Source organism: Musca autumnalis, unplaced genomic scaffold, assembly GCF_047663935.1.
Source record: "Musca autumnalis isolate F117 unplaced genomic scaffold, ASM4766393v1 scaffold_1, whole genome shotgun sequence".
NCBI lineage: Eukaryota > Metazoa > Arthropoda > Insecta > Diptera > Muscidae > Musca > Musca autumnalis.
In genome coordinates, this window is record NW_027411644.1 from 263,520,811 (window position 1) to 263,548,487 (window position 27,677).

Below are 27,677 nucleotides of genomic sequence, written 5' to 3' on the forward strand. Positions count from 1 at the left end.
AAACTTTAACATATTTGTAGCTGAATTTATAGGAGCTGTAAAGAATATGATTTAGTGTAATTTTTTGTATTACTATCAAAATTTGTTTTCGTGGGTGGAAATCCCCATTTCACATAATTGCCAATATCGATCTCATTTCGAGACGGTATGTGTTGTCATTCAATTTCACCGCAAACAGTCAATTCTTACTAAATAATGAGGAGTTTTAATATTTTTTTACGGGCAATAATCGTAGATTTTTAAAATATGTATTTTTTTAAATTATTTTTAATCAGAAATAATCGAGGATTAAAAAAAATAAATGGTCAATAATCGTGGATTTTTTAAGTATTTTTAATGGGCAATAGTCGTGGATTTTTTACTATTTTTAATAATTAATAAATAGCATTTTTAATTATTAATAAATAATGATCGTGAATTTTTTAAATATTTTTAAAAAATAATAATCGTGGAAATATTTTCAAATATTATTAAAAGATGGATTTTTTAATGTTATTAATATATAATAATCGTGGAATTATTTTTAAATATTATTAATAAATAATAATCGTGGAATTATTTTTAAATATTATTAATAAATAATTGTGGGTTTTTTAAAATATGTATTTTTTAAACTATTTTTAATGAGAAATAATCGATGATTAAAAAATAAATAAAAGGTCAATAATCGTGGATTTTTTTAAGAATGGATTGGATTTTGGATTTTTTAATATTTTTAATATATAATAATCGTGGAATTATTTTCAAATATTATTAATAAATAGCAATTGTGGATTTTTTTAATATTATTAATAAATAATAATCGTGGATTGTTTTAAATATTATTAATAAATAATAATCGTGAAGTTTTTTTAATATTATTAATAATATATTATTACTGAATAATATAATAGTGGGTTTTTTTTTTTTTAATATTATTACTGAATAATAATCGTGGATTTTTTTTTATATAATAATCGTGGATTTTTGAATATTATTACTGAATAATAATTGTGGATTTTTTCAATATTATTACTGAATAATAATTATGAAGTTTTTTTAATATTATTACTGAATAATATCGTGAATTTTTTTGAATATTATTACTGAATAATAATTGTGATTTTTTTTTTTTTGAATATTGTTACTGAATAATAATAGTAGAATTTTTAAATGTAATAATCGTGGATTTTTGGATATTATTACTGAATAATAATTGTGGAATTTTTCAATATTATTACTGAATAATAATCATGAAGTTTTTTTAATATTATTACTGAATAATAATCGTGGATTTTTTGAATATTATTAGTGAATAATAACCGCGAATTTTTTTTAATATTATTACTGAATAATAATTGTGAATTTTTTTGAATGTTATTACTGAATAATAATTGTGATTTTTTTTAATACTATTACTGGATAATAATCGTGGATTTTTTTTAATATTATTGCTGAATAATAATCGTGGATTTTTTGGATATTATTGCTGAATAATAATCGTGATTTTTTTTTTTTTTTGAATATTATAACGAATAATAACCGTGAATTTTGTAAGTATTATTACTAAATAATTGTGCATTTTTTTAATATTATTACTGAATTTTGGATGGATTTTTTTTAATATTATTACTGAATAATAAGCGTGTATTTTTTAATATTTTGGATTTTTGAATATTATTACTGAATAATAATCGTGGATTTTTTGAATATTAATACTGAATAATAACCGTGGATTTTTTGAATATTAATACTGAATAATAATAACCGTGGATTTCTTTAATATTATTACTGAATGCAATGATACTTCTTTATTATTTTCAACAAAGTAGTTAGAAGTTACAATTCTAATATTGCTATGAAACTTTCACAGTAATACTATGAAACAATAATGAAAGTTATTTTATGAAACCCAACTTCATTAATACAACGAAAGTCTTACGTTGGTTCAAAATCAATGACAAATTTGATTGATACAACGTAATTTTCTTTCAGTGTATGACTACGACATCTTTGAAAGCCCCTTTAAAAGCTCAACCTTTTAAAGCTCAACATTACTATTTCTTTGGCGTCTCAATGCAATTACTCACATAAGTATTATTAAAAGTACATTAAACTCAATTCTTGTACAGTTCGAGGTTATTTCATTAAATTTTTTCTATTCTGGAATTTCTATACAAACTGATTAAATTCTTAACCTTTGTCCTGCAGACCTTTATCAGAGTCAGTGACGGTTATTGTTTGTCTGTCTGTCGTTTATTATGTACTTCATAAAATTGGTTTTTATTGTTTCTTGTTCTTATTATAAGGTTTTACCTTTCCATAAGCAGGGAAATTGAGGATATATAAGTATGTCGTATGTGGTCTTTTGGCAATTGATTACAAACAAAAACTGTTGTTACTTATTTTCCTTCGCACAAACACACAAAAAACACAAGACTCCAACAGGCTATTGAAATAAATTGATTGTATGTATATGCACGTGGGTTCTCTATATGAAGCCATACGAATAAAATTAGCTTAGAATATATTACACACGTTTGTTAAGAGAAGAAAAAATTTAGCAATTTATCTTCAGGATGTTTATTTTTATAAGAAAATTATATTTAACTTTTTTTCTCGTTTGAAGAAATTTCAAGGATATTTTATATATGTATTTTTGGCAGCAAAATTCATTCGCATGTTGGTTATATGTTTATTTGTTTTTATTGCATTTTTATTATCAATTTTCGTACAATCATTTACTAAATAATTCAAATTGTCATAGAAAGGTACATTCACATGTCTGGATGTACATACATATTTACAATTGAATATACATACAGTATGTATACACTTGATATACGTTCGAGTGTATGACACTTAAGGACCTTTACATTGCTTGCATGTTCTATTATTTAAGGTAAATTCACCATCTAAAGGTTACATGACCCTTAATAAAATTATTGGTATTTCGGGGCGAAAATGTGTTTTCTTTTGTTTTCGTGCATTGCTCAGCACAATGACTCAGTGGAATTTTCACAGACAATTTATTGTTGAAACCGTGAATAGCTAGCTAACCCTTATAAATTATGATATAGCTGAGAAATACAAATTCGTATAGGGATAATAAGCTCTGTTAAATAGACAATTTTTATAACGAACTACACTGAAAATAAAGGCAATGTCTGACGTGGCAATAAAACGTTAAATATTACATCTTAAATGTTTAAATCTATGTATATTCAATGGGATATATTCAGAAAAGCTTAAATATATACAAAAATAACCGTTCATTGTCACGGTGCGCCTTAACTAACTTTAAATGAATGGTGCTTACTAGGGTTATGCTTTTTTATAACCTCGTATCCCTGCATGATATTTGGATGAGTTTTTACGGAAGATTGATATAGAATCTTAATTATAATGTTATTCGATAAAAAATCATCCGCACAAAATGCTTTTAAAGTTTTTATTTTTCAGAACTTTTGACAATTTTTGGAAGTCACTGTAAGTATATATATATATATATATATATATATATATATATATGTATGTCTACCGGCAATTTCAACGACGGTGTAATAAAGCCACTTTGACCCCACTCATAAAATTCTTTTCACCTGGCATAAGCATATTACTCGAAAATAGGTCTTTTCTTTAAGCAATATTACTTCTGCAATGAATTTTGTACATACTGGTTAAAACAAGGACTTCACACAAGCTGCGACAATTTCGAGGCGCTGTTCTCAAAATGTCCGCAACGTGAAACCCAAAATGGGTTGCCACCACTCTGTTTAATTTTTGTTTGCATCCGACAATCAATTGAACGGCGTCACTTTCAATTCAACCTGCCTTGGTTTTCGTTTACCAAATAATGTGCCAAAAAAGGTAAACAAAGTCTGTTTGGTCAAAATGTAAAAAAATAGAAACGTTTTGATTACAGCAATGGTTGTAAAGTTAAAAGGACCCACATCTCAAGAAGTTTGAACCTCTCCCGGCAAATAATATATGGATTGAACGGACTACCTTCTATAACAACGTTATGGCGATAAAACACAAGTAAAAAAGTATCAGTCGGCTTTGCCGACAGAGATATACTCTCAGCCTGTGTGAAGGTACCCTAAAGAGAAGATCGATATGGACCATTTTGGAAGTTAAACTACATTTGGATAAAATATTAGGAGATCTTTGGATCCCCTTGGACCAAATCGGTATGCCCGTTTTAGAGATATAGTGCGTACCAATTAGGCCCTAAACTGAACTTTTCCGAAATTTTGTGTGGGAGGTACGCGAAGTACTGGACCGATTGAGTCCATATTGGAACCTTATTTGGAGCAACTGGAGTTTAGCCGCTCATCCCAATTTTTTTTTTTTAATTTACAGTTTTTTTTTTAATTGGCCGGCCTTCGGCCGGCGATTTAAGACTTTCTCCTATGGACAGGAGCAAATCTAGGGCAAGGGAACACAATTTTTTTCTAATTTAAAAATTTTCTCTCATTAAGTGGCTTTTTACAAGGGAATTTTTGGAACTTCAAATGCCCATATCTCGGGAAGTATATACTTCCCAAAAAAATTATGTGTACATTCGTGATCAGGGAAGTGAAATCTACTTGTAAAAAAAATTTCATCAAAATCGGAGCTGAGCGGCTAAACTCCAGTTAAGCCCCTTATTTAAGTCTGGTAGAAGTTTCACGATGTGCAAAGTATGGACCAAATCGGTTACTTCCTTCAAGAGTTATCGTGCGCACAAATTTTTCGAACTTTTGTGGGAGAGGTACCGGAAGGAGTGGACCGATATAATCCATCTTCGAACTTAAACTAAGTTTGGACAAAATATTAGGCAACAAAAGCCAAAATTTGGACCGAATCGCTTGATCCATTCGAGAGTTATCGTACGCTCCAGTCAGCCAGACAGACATACAGACGGACGGACATTGCTAAATATACTCCAAATTGTCTGAAACACATTTCGTCCAAACATACTTGGGGTCTAAAACCATTATTTCGAGGAGGCTCATTTTGCCCGTATGAAAGTGTATATACCCCCGTTAGCATAAATACTGAGGGTATAAAACGTATCCCAAAAAGTCAAAGACAATCCATTTTTTCCTGATATTATGACCCAAAAGCTCTAAAAATGTGTTGTTGACTACCTAATACGCCTGTTTCAGACATTTTAAAATGTCTTCTATTAAATTACAATATAAGTAGATATACAATAGAAAATGCATTAAGTTCTCTTTTACAGAATAGAAAACGCCTAAAGCGTTTACTTAAGTGGTATTCTATAGAAGAGAAGACGCCTTAAGCGGCCTTCTTTAGAATATAATATGCTATACAAAAGAAGACGACTTGAGCGGTATTCAATAGAACAGAAGACACCTTAAGCAGTATTTTATAAAATAGAAGACGCTTCAAGCAGTCTTCTATAGAATAAAAGACGCCTTAATACGACTTCTATAGAATAGAAGACGCCTTAAGAGGTCTTATATAGAAAAAGACGATTTAAGAGTTTTACTATAGAATAGAAGGTGCCTTAAGATGTCTTCTATACAATAGAAGACGCCTTAAGAGGTCTTCTGTAGAATATAAGACGCCTTAAGGGGTTTTCTATAATAGAGGTCTTATATGAAAAAGAGACGGCTTAAGAGGTATTCTATAAAATAGAAAAATACTCAAGAGGTCTTCTATAGAATAGAAGACGCCTTAAAAGATTTTCTATAGAGAAGAAGACACCTGAAAATGCCTTCTATAGAATAGAAAAAGCCTGAAGGGATCTTCTATACAATAGAATACACCTTTAGAGGTCTTCTATTGAATATAAGACGCCTTTAGAGGTCTTTTATAGAATATAATAGGTCTTTAGAAGTCTTGTATAGAATATAAGACAACTTTAGAGGTATTCTATTCTATAGAAGACAACATCTGTTTTCTGTCTTCTATAGAATAGAAGACGACAGATGTTGTCGCCTGCAGAATAGAAGGCACCTTAAGATGTCTTCTATAGTATAGACGACGCCTTAACAGGTCTTCTATAGAATAGAAGACGCCTTAAGTGCTCTTCTCTAGAATTGAAGTCGCATTTAGAGGTCTTCTATAGAATAGAAGACGCCTTTAGAGGTCTTCTATAGAATAGAAGATGGCGTATATTGGCTCTTGTAGAATAGAAGACGGCGTATATTGGCTCTTGTAGAATAGAAGACGACACATGTTGTCTTCTATAGTATAGAAGACGACACATGTTGTCTTCTATAGTATAGAAGACGACACATGTTGTCTTCTATAGTATAGAAGACGACACATGTTGTCTTCTATAGTATAGAAGACGACACATGTTGTCTTCTATAGTATAGAAGACGACACATGTTGTCTTCTATAGTATAGAAGACGACACATGTTGTCTTCTATAGTATAGAAGACGACACATGTTGTCTTCTATAGTATAGAAGACGACACATGTTGTCTTCTATAGTATAGAAGACGACACATGTTGTCTTCTATAGTATAGAAGACGACACATGTTGTCTTCTATAGTATAGAAGACGACACATGTTGTCTTCTATAGTATAGAAGACGACACATGTTGTCTTCTATAGTATAGAAGACGACACATGTTGTCTTCTATAGTATAGAAGACGACACATGTTGTCTTCTATAGTATAGAAGACGACACATGTTGTCTTCTATAGTATAGAATACGATACTTGTTGTCTTCTATAGTATAGAAGACGACACATGTTGTCTTCTATAGAATAGAAGACGACACATGTTGTCTTCTATAGAATAGAATACGACACATGTTGTCTTCTATAGAATAGAAGACGACACATGTTGTCTTCTATAGAATAGAAGACGACACATGTTGTCTTCTATAGAATAGAGGACGACACATGTTGTCTTCTATAGAATAGAAGACGACACATGTTGTCTTCTATAGAATAGAAGACGACACATGTTGTCTTCTATAGAATAGAAGACGACACATGTTGTCTTCTATAGAATAGAAGACGACACATGTTGTCTTCTATAGAATAGAAGACGACACATGTTGTCTTCTATAGAATAGAAGACGACACATGTTGTCTTCTATAGAATAGAAAACGACACATGTTGTCTTCTATTGAATAGAAGAAGGGAGATTTTTTCTATATTTCCGGTCTAATAATAAAAACGTGAATATTTTTCATAAGAAATAGTTTTATTTTATTCCGTAGTGTTCTCTTTTCATGATTTATACACATTTACATGCGTTTATCCCAATTGTTGAGCACTTTTTCCACTCTCATTGAGGCACATCCAAATCGTGGTTTTTGAACACTTCAACAGTATTTTCTGGCGAAGAAAATCGTTGAATGCTTCTTTTTTCATGAGGTGTGGAAATAATAAAAATTCATTGAGTGCCAAGGCAGGACTGTACGGCGAATGACCCATCAATTCCACGTTTTGGCCGATCAAAAAAGTGCTGTGTGAGAGCTTGCCATGGTCCACAATGGTTCGTGTTCTCTTGTCCTTTTTTGAAGTTATCAGAAGACATCAGACGTCCTATGCTCAAGCTGTATATTTGCCACATGTCAGGCCAAAGAAACAGGCGACTATTTTCTTCCTAGTGCTGCTGATTGCTGTTTTCTTTCGGGCCCTTGATTCGTCACCTGTGACGATCTAATAAACATCTTTTGAAGCATCACCATCGCATTTATTCACCACTTTATTGCTCCAATCGACACGAACCTTTTTTGAGCGATTTTCAAATTGTTGAATCCAACGAAAACGAAAATTTTTTGCGGTCAAGTGTTCACGCAATATCGAATGTCCTGGTGAATGAAATGTCCAAAGATGCCTCTATTCCACGGTATGTCACATGATGATCTTGCATTATCTGTTCACGCACGGCATCAATGTTTTGTAGCACAACCGGCTGCCAGGCTGAAAGGTAAACAATAAATGGAATTGTTTATCTTCTTCTTTTTCTGTGTCGTTCACACAGATATGATAGCGTTACACAACAGCTGTGTCTTTTTAGTGAGAATTTCCAATAATTGTTATACTATGTTTACATCATGGCGGAATAAAAAGGTGTAACGCCAAAACCAGCTGATCATCATACTAGTTGTCAAAATGCATTATTGTGAATAAAATCTCATACAACATGTAAACAAGCAATTCACACCAATGCATTATTGTGACCAAATTTGACGTTTGATATGATTTGATGTAATGCCAAGGTTACATTTGCGCCCCAAAATCCACTGGTTTTCACGAAATCCTGAAATACACCCCGGTGTTTACACTTATTTTTTGTTGATTTCAAACATATCACAATGATCAAGGTAGATGCATATGCGCAGCTGATCCAACATGGATTTTCAAAACAAGTTGTTGTAAATTGAAGTCGTGTTCCTTTACGTGCCAGAGGTTACCAGTTTTTACCACTTTTTACCCGCAAAGTGTTCCCTTACTTTTAAAAGCATACAATTTATATGAGAACAGTTCACCACTTTTACCATTTTCTGCCACTGTTACCAGTTTTTAAAGTAAAGGAACAGACCATGAATTAATCGCCAAAAATATACGACAATATAGAACTTTACAACTTTATTTCGAAAATTATCGGTAAATTATCTATATATCGTATTAATTTTGTATAGTACTAACAAATGAAAAAATAAAAAATGATTTTATCGTTGAGACATCACAATAATAAATTTTGATAGACAAAAGTTGTGCTCAGAACCTGCAAAATTTTACTACTTGCATTAGTTTTCCCTCTTCTCCTGTTTTCTGCCATACAATTTTGGCCTAGTAAAAACTAGCAGCAAGCATGATAGCTGATACGTAAACATGATAGCTGATACGTTTAATTTGACATTTCTGCTGGAGTTTTTGCAATTTCCGTAATTTTTCTGTTCTCGTATTTTTTAAGAAATTTGTATGGAAGCAATTTATGCCAATTCGTTTTTTTCTAACATTACCATTAAAAAATTACGGGAACACAATGAAAAATAGCATTGTAACAAAGTAATTTAATATTTTTCACATTGTTTAAAAATTTTGATACTAAATTTTTTGTTTATTATGATACGTGAAAAGTGTTGCAACTTTTGGTACTTTTTTAGGCAAAAACAGGGTTGTATATCATGTGTACTGTGATTTCGATGTTGATTTCGCAGAAATCAGGAAATGAGATGATTTCGTTTTTGTATGCGAAATCATGATAAATTTTGCTTGATTCCTCGCGAAATCACGAAACGCCTTCGAAATCACGAAATGACGCCGAATGTAAACCAAACATAACACCTTCTTATTCCGCCATGGTTTACATTTACGAAATACACTCGATTACAACTGTCAAATCCTTTGCATATACTCCAAATGAAATCCAATGGATTTCAGATGACTTTTCATGTGACTTGTGCGCAAAGAAATTGACAGTTGAATTACAGTTGCATTACTTCAAATAAATCCTCATAATAGCATGATTGCACATATGAAGATTCATCCATTGGATCCATGGTAGAACAAACCAGGTAAAGTAAATACAACAACAAATACAACTCAACAACAACCACATAGAATTTTTTTGTTTTTAACCGTTATGGGTACTTTACACGATATGTATTTTACATATGGGTTGTCACTTTGCGTATACATTTTGTATATAAAAAGTGACAACCCATATGTAAAACACATATCGTGTAAAGTACCCATTAGTGACAACGTATATGTAAACAAAACAAGGAAATGTCTATAAATTATTGGAATTTAAAAAACTAATCATTTTTCACATTTGATTGAATATTTTGAAAAACATGAATGAAAACTCGTTACATTTTCAATTTAAATGCTTCCATATCATTCCACTAAATGTATAATTTCTCGCAGAAAGTAGAATTCTTGCAAATTTGATATCGCTGCTAATTCATTAAAAAGAGCGAAGCTGTTTCAATCGAGTGCTTTTAAAAACAAAAAAGTTCATGTTTATTAGGGCTTTATTTTTTTAAGTTTGAAGGAGTCTTTATGGGAAATAATCTTTTTCTGATGAACAAATTTGTTCTTCAATTTCACCATTTTAACATGTAATTCGAATAATTTCAATTGTAATTCGAATCATTTCACTTGTAATTTGAGAAATCCAATTGAATTTCGTATTTTTTCATTTGTAATTTTATTATTTCATTTGAAATTCGATTTATTCTATTTGTACTTTGAGAATTCCATTCGAAATTCGAATAATTTCATTTGTATTTCGATTTTTTTCATTTGTAATTCGAATTCTTCCATTTGTAATTTGAATTTTATTCATTTGAAATTCCAAATGAAAAACTTCGATTTACAAAAAGAAAATGAAATAATTCGAATTAGAAATGAAAAAATTCAAATTGCAAATGAAATAATTCGAATTTCAAATGGAATTCTCAAATTACTAATGAAATAATTCGAAATTCAATTGGAATTCTAAAATTTTGTTACAACCACAAAATACAACACTGCATTTTTGGCGAATTTGTGCTGGATTTAAACTAATTGACGGTTTAGTTTACGCTTATGCTCCGCAATCCACTGGATTTCACGAAATCCTGAAATTTAATTTGTCGTTAAAAATATACGATAATATAATAACTTAAGGTCAGAACACAATCAGACTTGTTGCTTGCTATGCTTACTTTGAAATGTCAAAATTATTGCTTCACCAAGCCGCTTTTATAGGTATGACACATCGAAGCGTGACATTATTGGCGCCGGCGATCATATGTTTTGAGTAAACAAAAAACATATCTTATCTTTTTTATTTTTTTTTATTATTTACCGGAAAAATATGTATAATTTTATTAAAATTGAAAACAAGGAAGTCGCCGCCAGTTGTTGTTAAAATTGATTGTGTTGAGTCGAATGAATTGTCAGAATGAAACGTCAAATTTCAAGCCGAGTACGAATCCCAAAGTTAAACCATTTGTAACTTCGGTGCTTAAAATCTTGCTTCGTTGTGGGCTGTTCTATGGAAAACAATACAATTTAGCTTCTCGCTTTCACGTCGTAATATTGTGTATATATGTCATAATTAATGTGTATTACAGTAAAAAATGAACAAATAAAAAATTATTTTATAATTGAAACATCATAATTAAAATTTTAATTGTTGAATTTGTCTTCCAAAACCTGCCCCTTGCACTACTTGCACTATTTTCCCTATTTTGTCCCAAAAATACTTTCCCGCCAAACTCGTACTTCACTTAAAACAGAAATGGTGCAGAATAACATTTTTTGCTATACAAATTTGGCCTAGTAGAAAGTTTTTGTAATTTTTGCCATTTTTCAGTTCCCGCACTGTTTGAACAAATTTGTAAGGGAAAGCATTTTTTGAAAGTTCGTTTATTTTATCATGAAATAAGTGCAGGAACACAATGACAAATTAACATTGTAACCAAGTAATTTAATTTGTTTCGCCTTGTTGTATATCATGAATACTGTGATTTCGATGTTGAAGCAATGGAATTAACAGTTGAGACAGCTCGATTTCGTAAATGTAAACGTACTATTGACCTACTTCATGAGGATTTCATTTCCTAATACCCCGTTTATATATAACCGGATTTAACAAACCGACTGGGTTTTAAATGTCAATTCCATTGCTTATATTTCAAACAAATCCTCTCAAGGAAGGTTAACCCTGCAAAAAGCTCTAATATAAACAGCATAAAAACGGTGATTGCACTTGAGCTTTTATCAGGGTTATGCCTTGTTTACATTTGCGCAATCCACTTCGTGATTTCGCGCGAAATCAAGCAACATTTACTATTGCTATGTTTACATTTACGAAATCCACTCGATTTCATATGTCAAATCCATAGGTTAAACGTCAAATGAAATCCAATGGATTTCAGATGAGATTTCATTTGAGGTTTGAGCTATGGAATTGACAGATGAAATCGAGTGGATTTCGTAAATGTAAACTTATAGTGCGGTTACACTACAGTTTTTTGCCGGGTTAACCCACTTTATGAGGATTTATTGCTTAATCTGGTCAAATCTGACCAGATTTGCCATACAAAAATTAAATCCTCTCACGACTGGGTTTATTTTAAATCCGGCATAAATCCACCAAAAATACAGTGTTGTATTCGGTATTTGTGCAAAAAAATCCAAGTCTACTCAAAAAGTACCAAAAGTTGCAACTGTTTTTGCAACAGAGTTTGTCGTGTTTTACACGTTTACGATTGGTCTCATGAGATTTTATGGAGTTAACAAATCTAAAGTTATTTGAAAATCATAAAATTATTTATTTTTTTTACATTAGACACTTTTTTAACAAAAAGTACGCTTGATACCTTGATACAAAAATGTATCCCTGTGTGTAAAATATACCAATATGAGCAAAGAGGGGACGATATCTCATGCGAGAAATTGTAAAAGTGTCAAACACGACTTTATTAGTTATTTTGTATGTATACGTAAACAAACATCAGCTGACAGTTTATATCCTCGAAAAGCTAAGTGTAACCAGCAAAGATTAACCCACTGGATCTATTAAACCCAGTGGGTTAACCTTCAATAGTGTAACCGGGGTATTAGCATATGACTTTGCATACAAAAATGAAATCATCTCATTTCGTGCTTTCAGATATTCATGATATACAACCCTGTTTTTGACTAAAAAGTACCAAAAGTTGCGAAATTTTTACGTATCACTATAAACAAAGTAGATGGCGAAATGCTGCGACAACAAATTTTAGTTTCGTAATTTGTAAACAAGTTGAAAAAAATTAAAATACTTGGTTACAATGTTAATTTGTCATACGTCAAATGAAAACTCATCTGAAATCAATTGTATTTCAATTGACGTTTAATGCCAAGTTTACACTTGCGCTCCAAAATCCACTGGATTTCACGAAACCCTGATATACACCCCGATGTTTACATTTATTTTTTGTTGATTTCAAACATATCACAATGATCAAGGTAGATGCATATGCGCAGCTGATCGCACACGAAATTTCAAAACAAGTTGTTGTAAATTGAATTAATCATCAAAAATATACGACAATATACAACTTTACAACTTTATTTGGAAACTTATCGTAAAATTATCTATATATTGTATTAGTTGTGTATTGTACTAACAAATGAAAAAATGATTTTATTGTTGAGACATCGTTATAATAAATTTTGATAGGTAAAAGTTGTGCTCAGAACCTGCACAATATTAGTACTTGCAGTAGTTTTCCCGTTTAGTGCTAAAAATGCGTTCCCGTACTCCGAAATCTAGCAAGACTTGCACTTATCTTTAAACAAAAATAGCGCCGAATAACACCCTCTTCTCCTGTTTTCGCCATACAATTTTGGCCTAGTAGAAACTAGCAGCAAGCATGTTCATTGGCATCTAATATGATAGCTGATACGTTGATTTTGACGTTTATGATGGAGTTTTTGCAATTTCCGTTCCCGTATTTTTTAAGAAATTTGTATTGGGAAGCAATTTTTGACAATTCGCTCTTTTTCTAACATTACCATTAAAAAAGTACGGGAACACAATGAAAAATAGCGTTGTAACAAAGTAATTTAATATTTTTTTTCACATTGTTTACAAATTTTTACACTAAAATTTTTTGTTGCAGCAATTGACCATCTACCTTGTTTATTGTGATACGTGAAAAGTGTTGCAACTTTTGGTACTTTTTTAGGCAAAAGCAGGGTTGTATATCATGTGTACTGTGATTTCGATGTTGATTTCGCTGAAATCACGAAATGAGATGATTTCATTTTTGTATGCGAAATCATGAAAAATTTTGCTTCATTCCGCGCGAAATCACGAAACGCCTTCGAAATCACGAAACGACGCCAAATGTAAACTAAGCATAAGACACCCACATAAGAAGCTTGATTTAACATCATATTATCTTAACTATATTTCATTAAATAAATTACATTTGGCGTCGTTTCGTGATTTCGAAGGCGTTTCGTGATTTCGCGCGGAATCAAGCAAAATTTATCATGATTTCGCATACAAAAATGAAATCCTCTCATTTCGTGATTTCAGCGAAATCAACATCGAAATCACAGTACACATGATATACAACCCTGCTTTTGCCTAAAAAAGTACCAAAAGTTGCAACACTTTTCACGTATCAGAATAAACAAGGTAGATGGTCAATTGCTGCAACAAAAAATTTTAGTATCAAAATTTGTAAACAATGTGAAAAAAAAATATTAAATTACTTTGTTACAATGATATTTTTTATTGTGTTCCCGTACTTTTTTAAGGGAATGTTAAAAAAAAGAGCGAATTGTCAAAACTTGCTTCCCCATACAAATTTCTTAAAAAATACGGGAACGGGAAAATGACGGAAGTTGCAAAAACTCCAGCATAAATATCAAAATCAACGTATCGGCTATCATATTAGATGCCAATGAACATGATTGCTGCTAGTTTCTACTAGGCCAAAATTGTATGGCAGAAAACAGGAGAAGAGGGTGTTATTCGGCGCTGTTTTTGTTTAAAGAGAAGTGCAAGTCTGCAGGTTCTGACCACAACTTTTATCTATCAAATGGCCTGTTCCCGTACTTTATAAAGTGGTAAAAGTCCCAAAAGTTTTAAAAGTCGTAAACGATTTTCATATAAATTTTGTGTAAGGGAACGAAAAATGTGTAAAAGTGGTAAAAATTGTAAAAAATTGTGGAACAGAGCTAAAATTTATTATAACGGTGTCTCAAAGATAAAATCATTTTTTTACTTTTTTCATTTGTTAGTACTATACACAATTAATACGATATATAGATAATTTTACGATAATTTTCCAAATAAAGTTTTAAAGTTCTATATTGTCGTATATATTTGATGATTAATTCAATTTACAACAACTTGTTTTGAACATTCATGTTCGATCAGCTGCGCATATGCATCTACCTTGATCATTGTGATATGCTTGAAATCAACAAAAAAAATAAATGTAAACACCGGGGTGTATTTCAGGATTTCGTGAAATCCATTGGATTTTGGAGCGCAAGTATAAACTTGGCATTATATGTTGTTTTAAAGCCTCTTGAATTTTTCTTTTTGATATGAAATTATAGGTTTTTTACTATCTTTTTCCTATAAAATAGCTTAATACGTATTTTTAATAGTAATATTAATAAGTTTATTTTTTGAAATATCTATGTATATGATACAAACTCAAAACATTGTAAATAATTATGTATGCCAAATATTTCTTTGATAGCAAATAAAAACAAAACAAACATTTGGTACCCAGTTAATTTCGGTTATATGTAAACTGGCTATAACTAATCGTTTAAACCAGACAAATTGTCTTAAAATACAACTCTGATTCACTAACACATTCGTACATTTGTCGGGTGTCTCCCATTTTTTCGTTTTTATAATGAAATATAACCAGTTTTCTCTTTTGTTCGAAAGCGTTTTTCCTTAGCGTTTAATTTTAATAATTTGCTATAAAATATAATATTTTTACACACAGGAACAACGATTCCCATGGTAGAATAATAGAAGGTAGTCGCATCTGTCAAATTTGGATAAATACAACCCTGTTTGCCTGTACGGGAGCGTGTCAAATACGGCATGACATTTCATAATAAAAACAAAATAAAGTTGTTTATTATTTTTTTTTGTATGTATTTGTAAAAAAAAGAAATATTGGATAATTAAACTAATGCTCTCTTACTGGTAAGGCGCCTTTATGAAAAAACAATTTTGAAGGTCCTAGTCTCAACAATCCCTCTCTTATAGATGGTGTGGAACAAAGACTTTTTTAAACTTTCACCGAAATTAAACAGAATCATTGGAAGAAGAAGACTTGGACGGCTGGTGTAAGGTTCAAACTGAACATATCGGTCGATGGTGTATTGATTCCTACCACTAACTACGCCAAAGATTGGGTATAACCTATTTGCGATAACATCAGACGTAGGAACAAGATCCTCAAGTTGCTGGCTCTTACAAAGCAATAGACCGGTTTGTGGTCAGTTATGCGGCACCAGCTTGTTATGCAAATGTTTGCGATGCGCAGTGGAAGAATATTCAAACCTGGCAGAATTCAGCCTCTGCAACTCATGTCACCGGCGGACCATCTTCATGATGAGGCACAAATTGTTGTCTATGCAGTACCTGCATGGGAGTTACCGCCTTGAGCATCCCTGCCACGATCCCCAACCAGTCATGTCACGGGAGATATCTTTATGATCAACGAGCCTATCAGACATGCTGATACAGTTATACAGGCAACACAAAGTTACATTTTGAATGTCGTACTCGGAAACCACATTCATCGCCGCAGAAGAACCCCAGCTATCAAGGCACACACGAGTGGTTGCATTTCAGGTTGCAGAATAGAGTCTGGACGCGGAGGAACCAAAATCAGATAACTAAAAAAAATATACGAACATATGTGCTTGCTACAAAAACAACAAAAGTATCAATACATATTGACAATGGGCCTGCGCCAACACCTCCACTAGCAACAATTGCATGTGGTCAATGTTGCAACAATCGCAGCTGAAGCAAAAACATTCACGACCATTACCACCAGACTAGGTCTGGCCTGCTGTTAAATAATTTAGACGTTTTTTTTTACAATAACGACACCATTAGTTTTGTGTTATATAGATATAAAGATCTAGTTCTTTATATAGTTACTTATTATTAATAAAGAGTTCTTAAAAATAACAAATGATGTTTCACTTTTTTAAATTTTTTAGATACGGTTTAGTCACACACTATTGAACAAAGCTTAACCGCTCTGTATAAGTGTTCGTTGACGTCATCCGAACCTTGGGTTTCTACTCCGAAAATGTCGTTGACAAGAACGGACCAGTTGCAAAAGGCTTGCATTCCTTACTGATTTTGCCAAATTTCTTGTGTTTTCTAGTCCCTGGCCGACGACAGATTCTTGTTGTTTGGCCCGTCAAATAACGCAGCCAGAACAGATCGATGTTTGTCTCAATCAGCAACGAGGGATTTCATATTTGGGATGGATTTCTTCAAATGTGCACTAATATGTAGTTCCACCAACAGCGGGAACAGTGAATGGTAATATCTATTGTCTTTTGCACTTTTTGACGACCGGGAAAATCTAATTTGTTAACAACAATTTTTCATTTCAATTTAAAAAAATCAAATCAAAATTAAAAAACTGACATTTGCACTTACATACATACAAACTTATGTATACATGTAAACACATACATATGCATGTAAGCATTCTGTGTCAAATTCAGAGTGACAATGAATGTACTTCAAATTCAAAAATTGAAAAAAATTTAAATCAGATGTTAGCATTGAACTACCTTTATTCTTATACCATGAACGATTCCCAGCAAAAAAGTTTGGAAGTAGTGCAATGCAGAGTTATGATTTCAATACATCTTTCGATGCAGTCCACACGGAGTTATGAAAAATGCTCTCCACTCGATACATTTTAGAAGCACTCGCTTAAAGATCCCCAGGCAAGCAAGCCAATTTTTTGATCCCTAGTCTTTTTCTGAACACAAGAAAGAGTGTTTAAAATTATAAGAATTTGTTTTAAAAGATAAAGAAATACAAACTAAAGTTACGAACATTGCTGTAATTCACGAATCGGAAATTATTTTTTAAAAGGAGTTAGATTTTTTTGAAAATCTGAACTGGAGTAGGAGGAAAAATGAAAAACCATTTGGATGATGAAGCAATATCAATTGCGTTGTCATAAAAGCAGAGCAGAGGAAGTAAACTCAGTTACGATCAAATTTAAGGGAGAGTTTTTATAATTTGTGTTAATGTAATAAAGTTAATATTCTTGTTTTACACGAATAAGCAAAGTATTTTATTTATTTTGGATATTTGCAATGGCTTGCATTTTATAGCATCTTTAGACTGCATTTAAATTCAATCAAAATCACTACATCAAAGGCTTTGATTTGGATCGAAAATGGAGTGCATCCTAGCTGTGTGCCGTGGAAGCAAAATGGAGTGCATCCTAGCTGCGCGCTCTCTTGTAAAATTCACAGGTGAATTCATAGGAAAAAATGTACTCCAGCGGCAATTGTTCTAGTGATATAACTGCACCCGCGGATGCAAACTTTTTGCTGGGTTATGTTCGCAATTATTAAAATGCATACTAATATTAGGTCTGTCTGGTTACTTTCCCAGCAAGAACTTTGGCAGAGAGTAAGCAGTTTTTATTCCCTTTTGGTAGAAAATTGTAAAAAGTAAACGGACAACTTCCCAGCAAAAACCAGCAAGCAATCAGCTGACTTGCCAAAAAAGAACAATTTGTCCGCGCAAAAATTTTGCATATTTTTAAAAATAAAAAGAAAATGATCCAAAAAGGATTTTTCGCAAAAAAGCAATACAATTAGCTTAATATTTCGACAATAAAATTGTTTTTAATTTTCACAAACATAAATCAACGAAAAAATAAAAACAGATGGTTGATTGTTTTTAAGAAGAAGAATAGCTAGTGCTTCCTAGAAGAAATTTGTTCGGCAAGAATTTGAAAGAACTGTACAAATGTCTCTCTCGAATCGCTCTCTTTTGCAAACTTTTTGAGTTAAAGGTGAGAACACAATGAAATACGCCGCTTTTTCACGCTCAATTTCATGTAAAAGATTGAAGAACAAGTACTACCTAATTCAAATGAATTTCTCATCTGGATTTCATTTGACGTTTAACCTATGGCAGTTGAAATCGAATGGATTTCGTAAATGTAAACCAAGCATAAAAGTTCATTTAAACTACGCTGGATTTAGCAATTATCTAGTTTTATTTGACACTTTTTGTATGAAAATGACAACTTAATTTCACTGGATTTGCTAAATCCAACATAATCTAAATCAGACAAAAAAAGTACTGCTCTACCCCCAAAAACTACAGAAAGTTGCAACTGTTTCTACGAGTTGTCCGTTAGTCCCGTGCCACACTAAGAATAATTTCACTGAAATTTTGACATGAAATTAAGAGTAAATGTAAAATAAAATTTATGTTTGTTTTCTACGAATATTGAAAATTGCAGAACACATGAAAGTATGTACAATAGTTCCTTGAAATTATTTGTTTTTTTTTTCAACTATTCCGTTCTTACATCTTGTCTTTAAAATTCATTTTTGTTATACCTTACTTTAAGAAAAGTAGGAAATAAACCTAGCATTACCAGAGATTTATTATTACATCTGTCATTTAAACTAAATGTTACATTTTGTAAAAATATGGCAATATCAAGCAAAAAAAGATTGTACACATCAAATTTACTCAAATCTGATTGGTTGATTTGGATTTGCTCTCAAATTCATCTTGTTTTTGGTAAAGCATACTCTCGGACGCACTTTAATTTTTAAAAGGAGCACATACCTCCTTTTAATTTATCTTACACTTATTATTAAAAGAAACATGTAAGAACAAATAACGTGTTATCTGTCCGATACCGGCCGAAATTTAACTACAGAAAGGATGTAATAATGGGCTTACTCTAGTATGGCCCGGGACTTACATTTCGCGTTTTAAATATACACAATGAAAGGAAATTTAAAAAATATGTGGAAAGAATTAAGATTTCATACAATTTTCTTCGATAAAGTTAATAAATAAAAATAATATACATTGAAATGTAAACAAAAATCCACGGACTTTCGCTTTATTCCTCTTAATGGTAAATGTAAGCAATAAAGATTAACCCACTGGGTTTATTAGATCCAGTGGATGAATCTCATAAGTGCAAACATGCTATTATGAGGATTTATTTGAAGTAATGCAATGTAATAGCTATATTACATTACGTGTATTTCATGTGTATGGTTTGAATTTTTTTGTCCTCGTGTAATTCTTTGTGTGTGCGAAAAATGACATTTTACATATGATTTATAATTTTTGCTATTACACCAGTATATGTTTTTTTGTGTGACATAACCTATAAATGTAAACAAATCCTTTATCAAATCGATTTATTTAAGTTTCTTTAAGAAATTATTTCTTTCAGCAAATTTTGCAAATTTCTGCTTTCATCAAAACAAACAAATCAGCTGTTTTCTATTTATTGTACATACAAAAATAGGAAGGGCTCTAAAAAGAAAAGTTACACATGGGTTCACACATCATTTTGATAGATGAAATTTTTTATATGGATCACACTATGTGTACAACCTGTAGATGTAAAAAAATGCAAAACATACACATGAAATACACGTAATGTAATATAGCTATAAGAGTCCATTTAGACTACGCTGGATTTACCAATTATCCGGCTTTATTTGACATATGTTGCATTGTATAATGAAGTAGAGGTAGGCCAGGTATGAAAATCGCTGAAAAATACTACCCTGCAGTCATGGCTTAGGCCGCCATCAGACCATCTGCTTTTGCACATGTATGAATCAGCTGTTCTATATATTAGTATATCCAAAGTGACAACATACATGTGAAAAAGCAGATGGTCTGATGGCGGCCTTAAAACGTCAAATTGCATGGTACAATAATATAGGTAGATGTATCTGCATAGTTAGACCGTTTTACAAAAACATGGAATTTAGAACCTCACTGTTTATATATTAAAGGCACCGAATAGATAAAAATAAAAATTACTTTGGCTAGGATCCAGAATATTGTTGCTAAGTCCCGGTCCATTCTAGAATGATTTCATTGATAAAATTACGTAATATTATGCGTCTCTAGATCGACTTCCATAGTAGAGTAAAATCATAAAATTGCTGTGGTAGGGAATTCGATTTAAGAACGCCTAATTTTAATGAAATTCACGGTAGTGTGGACCGGGACAAATGTTCCAAAAATAGCAAAAGTTGTACCCAAACTTATGACATTGAAAAATTTAATTCTCTTATTCTCTCCTTGACAAATTTGGCTAATCTAATATCGTGATTGGTGGAATCCGATTTTTAGATACATTTCAGATAGAATTTTACAAACATTTTAATTTTTACATTCCCGTAGTTCTGGAACAAATTTCAATTCATATCAATATTTGACGAATCGTTCTTTCGCAAGTATTACTATAAAAAATGAATAATATAATATTGCCACACGAATAAAAATCGTTTGAACTTGTGTTTAATTTTAAGATATAGCGTTGCAACAGATGGGTTTTGTTGGAACAATTCACCGATGTATTTACCTCTATTATTGCATAATGTCAACAACAATAAAAAATGTCAACCCTGTTTTGACAGATTAGGCCACAATACGAAAAAAATTGTAATCAGCTGTTAGCTGTGGCCTACCTTTAATTATTCTGCCATGATATGTTGTATGAAAATGACAACTTAAATCCACTGGATTTGCTAAATCCAGCATAGTCTAATAGCCCGTTTAGACTATACCCTTATACCATGATTAAGGGCATTATTTCGATTAAGTGCTTAATCCACCTAATGCTAAGTTTACATTTACGAAATCCGCTCGATTTCAACTGTCAATTCCATAGCTCAAACGTGAAATGAAATCTCATCTGGATTTCATTTGACGTTTAACCTATGGATTTGACAGTTGAAATCGAGTGGATTTCGTAAATGTAAACCAAGCATAAATCCACCCCGATTTACCATACAAAACTAAATCAACTCAAAACTTGGATTTGTTTTAAAACTAATGTTATGCGGGGTTTACATTCGGCATCGTTTCGTGATTTCAAAGGCGTTTCGTGATTTCGCGCGGAATCAAGCAAAATTTATCATGATTTCGCATACAAAAATGAAATCAACTCATTTCGTGATTTCAGCGAAATCAACATCGAAATCACAGTACTAATGGTATACAACCCTGTTTTTACCTGAAAAAGTACCAAAAGTTGCAACACTTTTCACGTAGTACAATAAACAAGGTGGATGATAAATTGCTGAGGCAAAAACTTGTAATATAAAGATTTGTAAACAAGGTGAAAAAATTAAATTCGTTTTTGTATACAATATTTTTGTAAACAAGGTGGATGATAAATTGCTGAGGCAAAAACTTGTAATATAAAAATTTGTAAACAAGGTGAAAAAATTAAATTCGTTTTTGTATACAATATTTTTGTGTTCTGGTATTTTTAAAGGTGTAGATAGCATAAGAGCAAATTGTCAAAAATTGCTTTCCTATACAAATTTGTTCAAAAAGTAAAAGAAAAAATGACAGAATCTGCAAAAACTCTAACAGAAATGTCAAAACCAATGTATCAGCCAATTAGATACAGGCAAGCATGCGTTGTAAATTTGTATAGGAGGAGAGAGAGAGAGAGAGTTATTCAGAGCCATTTCTGTTTTAACGGAAACTCAAGTTTTACTCGTTTTCGGAGTATGGGAATGCATTTCTAGCACAAAACGGAGAGAAATAGTGCAAGTGGTACTATTTTGTAGGACCGGAACACAACTTTTATCAATCAAAAATTATTATGATGTCTCAACGATAAAAAAATTATTTGTTAGTATTATACACAATTAATACTTTATATAGATAATTTTGCTATCATTTTCGAAATAAAGCAGTGAAGTTCCATATTGTCGTACATTTTTAACGACTAATTCAATTTACAACAACTTGTATTGAAAATCCATGTTCTGTCAGCTGTACATATGCATCTACCTTGATTATTGCGATATGATTGAAATCAAAAAAAAAAAAAAAATAGTGTAAACAACGGGTTGTATTTCAGGATTTCGTGAAATCCAGTGGATTTTGGAGCGTAAGTGTAAACTTGGCATTAAATCGAAATATTTTGATATACAACACTGCTTTTTGCTCCTAAAAATGCAACTATTGCAGTCTGTACCAATATTGGCAACTATGTTCATGTGTCGTTTATTTACTAGGGTTATAACTTTTTGATCTTTTTTGTCAAAAATGATTTTCTGTAGCGATAGTGAATGAATTTTTGCCTATTAATGCCAAAAAATAACGTTCATTCCATTTAATTATTAAAAAGGTCACGCACAAACTACTTTGATTTTATTTTTTGGAAAATCCTATGAAATGAAAAAAATTGCTCCAAAATGTTTTTCCTGTTGCACGAATAAACGACATTGTAAAAGGTCCCGCACAAGCCACTTTCGATTTATGTGATACATTGAATAAAGCTATATATCATATACAATTATATAATCGTAATAATATGACTATAAAATTGGTGAGAAAGAAAAGCTTATACTATGTTTACATTTACGAAATCCACTCGATTTCAACTGTCAATTCCATTGCTCAAACGTCATATGAAATCCAATCGATTTCAGATGAGTTTTCATTTGACGTATACACAAAGGAATTGACAGCTGAAATCGAGTGGATTTCGCAAATGTAAACATAGTATTATGGCGATTGTTTTGAGTTATTAATGTGCTTAAAGTGACTCCAAATTTGTTTCCAATAAGCTCATCTATAAAAAAAACGTTAAAAGCTTTTTGTATGTGAGCTTTTTTCTATCGAATCACCCTGTAATTCAGATTTTATTTAATCTTATGTAAAAGGGTATCAAAATATGACACGGGGATATGAGGTTGTAAAATAGTCATAACCCTATTATTTACATTTTTCAAATAACTGTAAACACAAACACACAAAAACAAACAGAAGTGGAAAAATATAAAAAATATAAAAATAAAAATAAAATGGATGTAGCTTTAATTTAATATAAATTGTAAATAACATATATAATAGCAATTTACCAGATTATTTTTGCAGTATTCCATTTTTAATTTTCAAACAATTCTTTTTGCAAAATCGCGTATGTATACGTAAACAAAGATCAGCTGACAGGCATCTTATATCATTTAAGACTAGTCTAAACAACTAGGATTTGAAAGATGGATTTAGAAATCGAGTCGATTTAAAATGACTAGTCTAAACGGGCTATAAATTAGATATAATTGACATTTGAAACCCAGTGGTTTTGGTAAATCCGGTGATACTGGCTTCATTATATCCAGATGAGTTTTTATTGAGTAACATTTCGGAATAGCAAATTCACATTTACAAATCCGATTGTACTTTAACTGTCAATTTCCTTGTGCACAAGTCACATGAAAACTCATCTGAAATCCATTGGATTTCATTTGGAGTATATGCAAAGGGTTTGACAGTTGAAATCGAGTGTATTTTGTAAATGTAAACGTAGTAAAACAATTATTGGAAATTCTCACTAAAAAGACACAGCTGTTGTGTAACGCTATCATATCTGTGTGAACGACACAGAAAAAGAAGAAGATAAACAATTCCATTTATTGTTTACCTTTCAGCCTGGCAGCCGGTTGTGCTACAAAACATTGATGCCGTGCGTGAACAGATAATGCAAGATCATCATGTGACATACCGTGGAATAGAGGCATCTTTGGACATTTCATTCACCAGGACATTCGATATTGCGTGAACACTTGACCGCAAAAAATTTTCGTTTTCGTTGGATTCAACAATTTGAAAATCGCTCAAAAAAGGTTCGTGTTGATTGGAGCAATAAAGTGGTGAACAAATGCGATGGTGATGCTTCAAAAGATGTTTATTAGATCGTCACAGGTGACGAATCAAGGATCTATGCGTATGGGCCCGAAAGAAAACAGCAATCAACAGCACTAGGAAGAAAATAGTCGCATGTTTCTTTGGCCTGACATGTGGCGAATATACAGCTTGAGCATAGGACGGTAAATTCTGAGTGGTACGCTACATTTATTTGTCTGAAGTCTTCTGATAATTTCAAAAAAAGGACAAGAGAACACGAATCATTCTGGACCATGACAAGCTCTCACACAGCACTTTTTTGACCCAAAATGTGGAATTGATGGGTCATTCGCCGTACAGTCCTGCCTTGGCACTCACACATATCAAGAAAAAATTCGCGGTCAACGATTTTCTTCGCCAGAAAATGCTGTTGAAGTGTTCAAAAACCACGTTTTGGAGGTGCCCCAATGGGAGTGTAAATGTAAATGTGTATAAATCATGAAAATAGAATACTATGGAATAAAATAAAACTATTGTTTATGAAAAATATTCACGTTTTTATTATTAGACCGGAAACTTTTTTATAGAAAAACTGTGCCGTCTTCTATTCGTCTATTTTATAGAAGACAACATGTGTCGGCTTCTATTTAATAGAAGACAACATATGTCGTCTTTTATTCTACAGGAGGCAATATAAGCCGACTTCTATTCTATAAAAGACCTCTAAAGGCGTCTTCTATTCTATAGAAGATCTCTAAAGGCGTCTTCTATTCTATAGAAGACATTTAAAGGCGTCTTCTATTCTATAGAAGACATCTAAAGGCGTCTTCTATTCTATAGAAGACCTCTAAAGGTGTCTTCTATTATATAGAAGACCTCTAAAGGCGTCTTCTATTCTATAGAATACCTCTAAAGGCGTCTTCTATTCTATAGAATACCTCTAAAGGCGTCTTCTATTCTATAGAAGACCTCTAAAGGCGTCTTCTATTGTATAGAAGACCTCTTAAGGCGTCTTCTATTCTATAGAAGACCTCTAAAGGCGTCTTCTATTCTATAGAAGACCTCTAAAGGCGTCTTCTATTCTATAGAAGACCTCTAAAGGCGTCTTCTATTCTATAGAAGACCTCTAAAGGCGTCTTCTATTCTATAGAAGACCTCTAAAGGCGTCTTCTATTCTATAGAAGACCTCTAAAGGCGTCTTCTATTCTATATAAGACCTGATAAGGCGTCGTCTATATTATAGAAGACCTGTTAAAGCGTATTTTATATTATGGAAGACATTTTGAGGCGTATTCTATATTATAGAAAACATCTTAAGGCGTCTCCTATTCTATAGAAGACCTCTAAAGGCGTCTTCTGTTCTATAGAAGACCTCTAAAGGCGTCTTCTATTCTATAGAAGACCTCTAAAGGCGTCTTCTATTCTATAGAAGATCCCTAAAGGTGTCTTCTATTCTATAGAAGACCTCTAAAGGCGTCTTCTATTCTATAGGAGACCTCTAAAGGCGTCTTCTATTCTATAGAAGACCTCTAAAGGCGTCTTCTTTTCTATAGAAGATCCCTAAAGGCGTCTTCTATTCTATAGAAGGCCTCTAAAGGCGTCTTCTATTCTATAGAAGACCTCTAAAGGCGTCTTCTATTCTATAGGAGATCCCTAAAGGCGTCTTCTATTCTATAGAAGACCTTTAAAGGCGTCTTCTATTCTATAGAAGACCTTTAAAGGCGTCTTCTGTTCTATAGAAGACCTCTAAAGGCGTCTTCTATTCTATAGAAGACCTCTAAAGGCGTCTTCTATTCTTTAGAAGACCTATAAAGGCGTCTTCTATTCTATAGAAGACATCTAAAGGCGCCTTCTATTCTATAGAAGACCTCTAAAGGCGCCTTCTATTCTATAGAAGACCTCTAAAGGCGTCTTCTATTCTATAGAAGACCTCTAAAGGCGTCTTCTATTCTATAGAAGACCTCTAAAGGCGTCTTCTATTCTATAGAAGACCTCTAAAGGCGTCTTCTATTCTATAGAAGACCTCTAAAGGCGTCTTCTATTCTATAGAAGACCTCTAAAGGCGTCTTCTATTCTATAGAAGACCTCTATAGGCGTCTTCTATTCTATAGAAGACCTCTAAAGGCGTCTTCTATTCTATAGAAGACCTCTAAAGGCGTCTTCTATTCTATAGAAGACCTCTAAAGGCGTCTTCTATTCTATAGAAGACCTCTAAAGGCGTCTTCTATTGTATAGAAGCCATCTAAAGGCGTCTTCTTTTCTATAGAAGACCTCTAAAGGCGTCTTCTATTCTATAGAAGACCTCTAAAGGCGTCTTCTATTCTATAGAAGACCTCTAAAGGCTTCTTCTATTCTATAGAAGACCTCTATAGGCGTCTTCTATTCTATAGAAGACCTCTAAAGGCGTCTTCTATTATATAGAAGACCTCTAAAGGCGTCTTCCATTCTATAGAAGACCTTTAAAGGCGTCTTCTATTCTATAGAAGACCTCTAAAGGCGTCTTCTATTCTATAGAAGACCTGTTAAGGCGTCGTCTATATCATAGAAGACCTGTTAAAGCGTCTTTTATATTATGGAAGACATTTTGAGGCGTATTCTATGTTATAGAAGACATCTTAAGGCGTCTCCTATTCTATAGAAGACCTCTAAAGGCGTCTTCTGTTCTATAGAAGAACTCTGAAGGCGCCTTATATTCTATAGAAGACCTCTAAAGGTGTCTTCTATTCTATAGAAGACCTCTAAAGGCGTCTTCTTTTCTATAGAAGATCCCTAAAGGCGTCTTCTATTCTATAGGAGACCTCTAAAGGTGTCTTCTATTCTATAGAAGACCTCTAAAGGCATCTTCTATTCTATAGAAGATCCATAAAGGCGTCTTCTATTCTATAGAAGACCTCTAAAGGCGTCTTCTATTCTATAGAAGACCCCTAAAGGCGTCTTCTATTCTATAGGAGATCCCTAAAGGCGTCTTCTATTCTATAGAAGACCTTTAAAGGCGTCTTCTATTCTATAGAAGACCTCTCAAGGCGTCTTCTATTCTATAGAAGACCTCTAAAGGCGTCTTCTATTCTATAGAAGACCTCTAAAGGCGTCTTCTATTCTATAGAAGACCTCTAAAGGCGTCTTCTATTCTATAGAAGACCTCTAAAGGCGTCTTCTATTCTATAGAAGACCTCTAATGGCGTCTTCTATTCTATAGAAGACCTCTAAAGGCGTCTTCTATTCTATAGAAGACCTCTAAAGGCGTCTTCTATTCTATAGAAGAACCCTAAAGTCGTCTTCTATTCTATAGAAGACCACTATAGGCGCCTTGTATTCAATAGAA

At 32.3% G+C, this 27,677-nt stretch overlaps 1 protein-coding gene across 1 annotated transcript in view; it reads right to left on the reverse strand.

Moving 5' to 3' along the window:
• Positions 1-27,677, reverse strand: part of LOC141389494 (headcase protein-like) — a 518,007-nt gene that overhangs the window by 16,729 nt on the left and 473,601 nt on the right. The gene's annotated exons all lie outside the window — the stretch shown is intronic.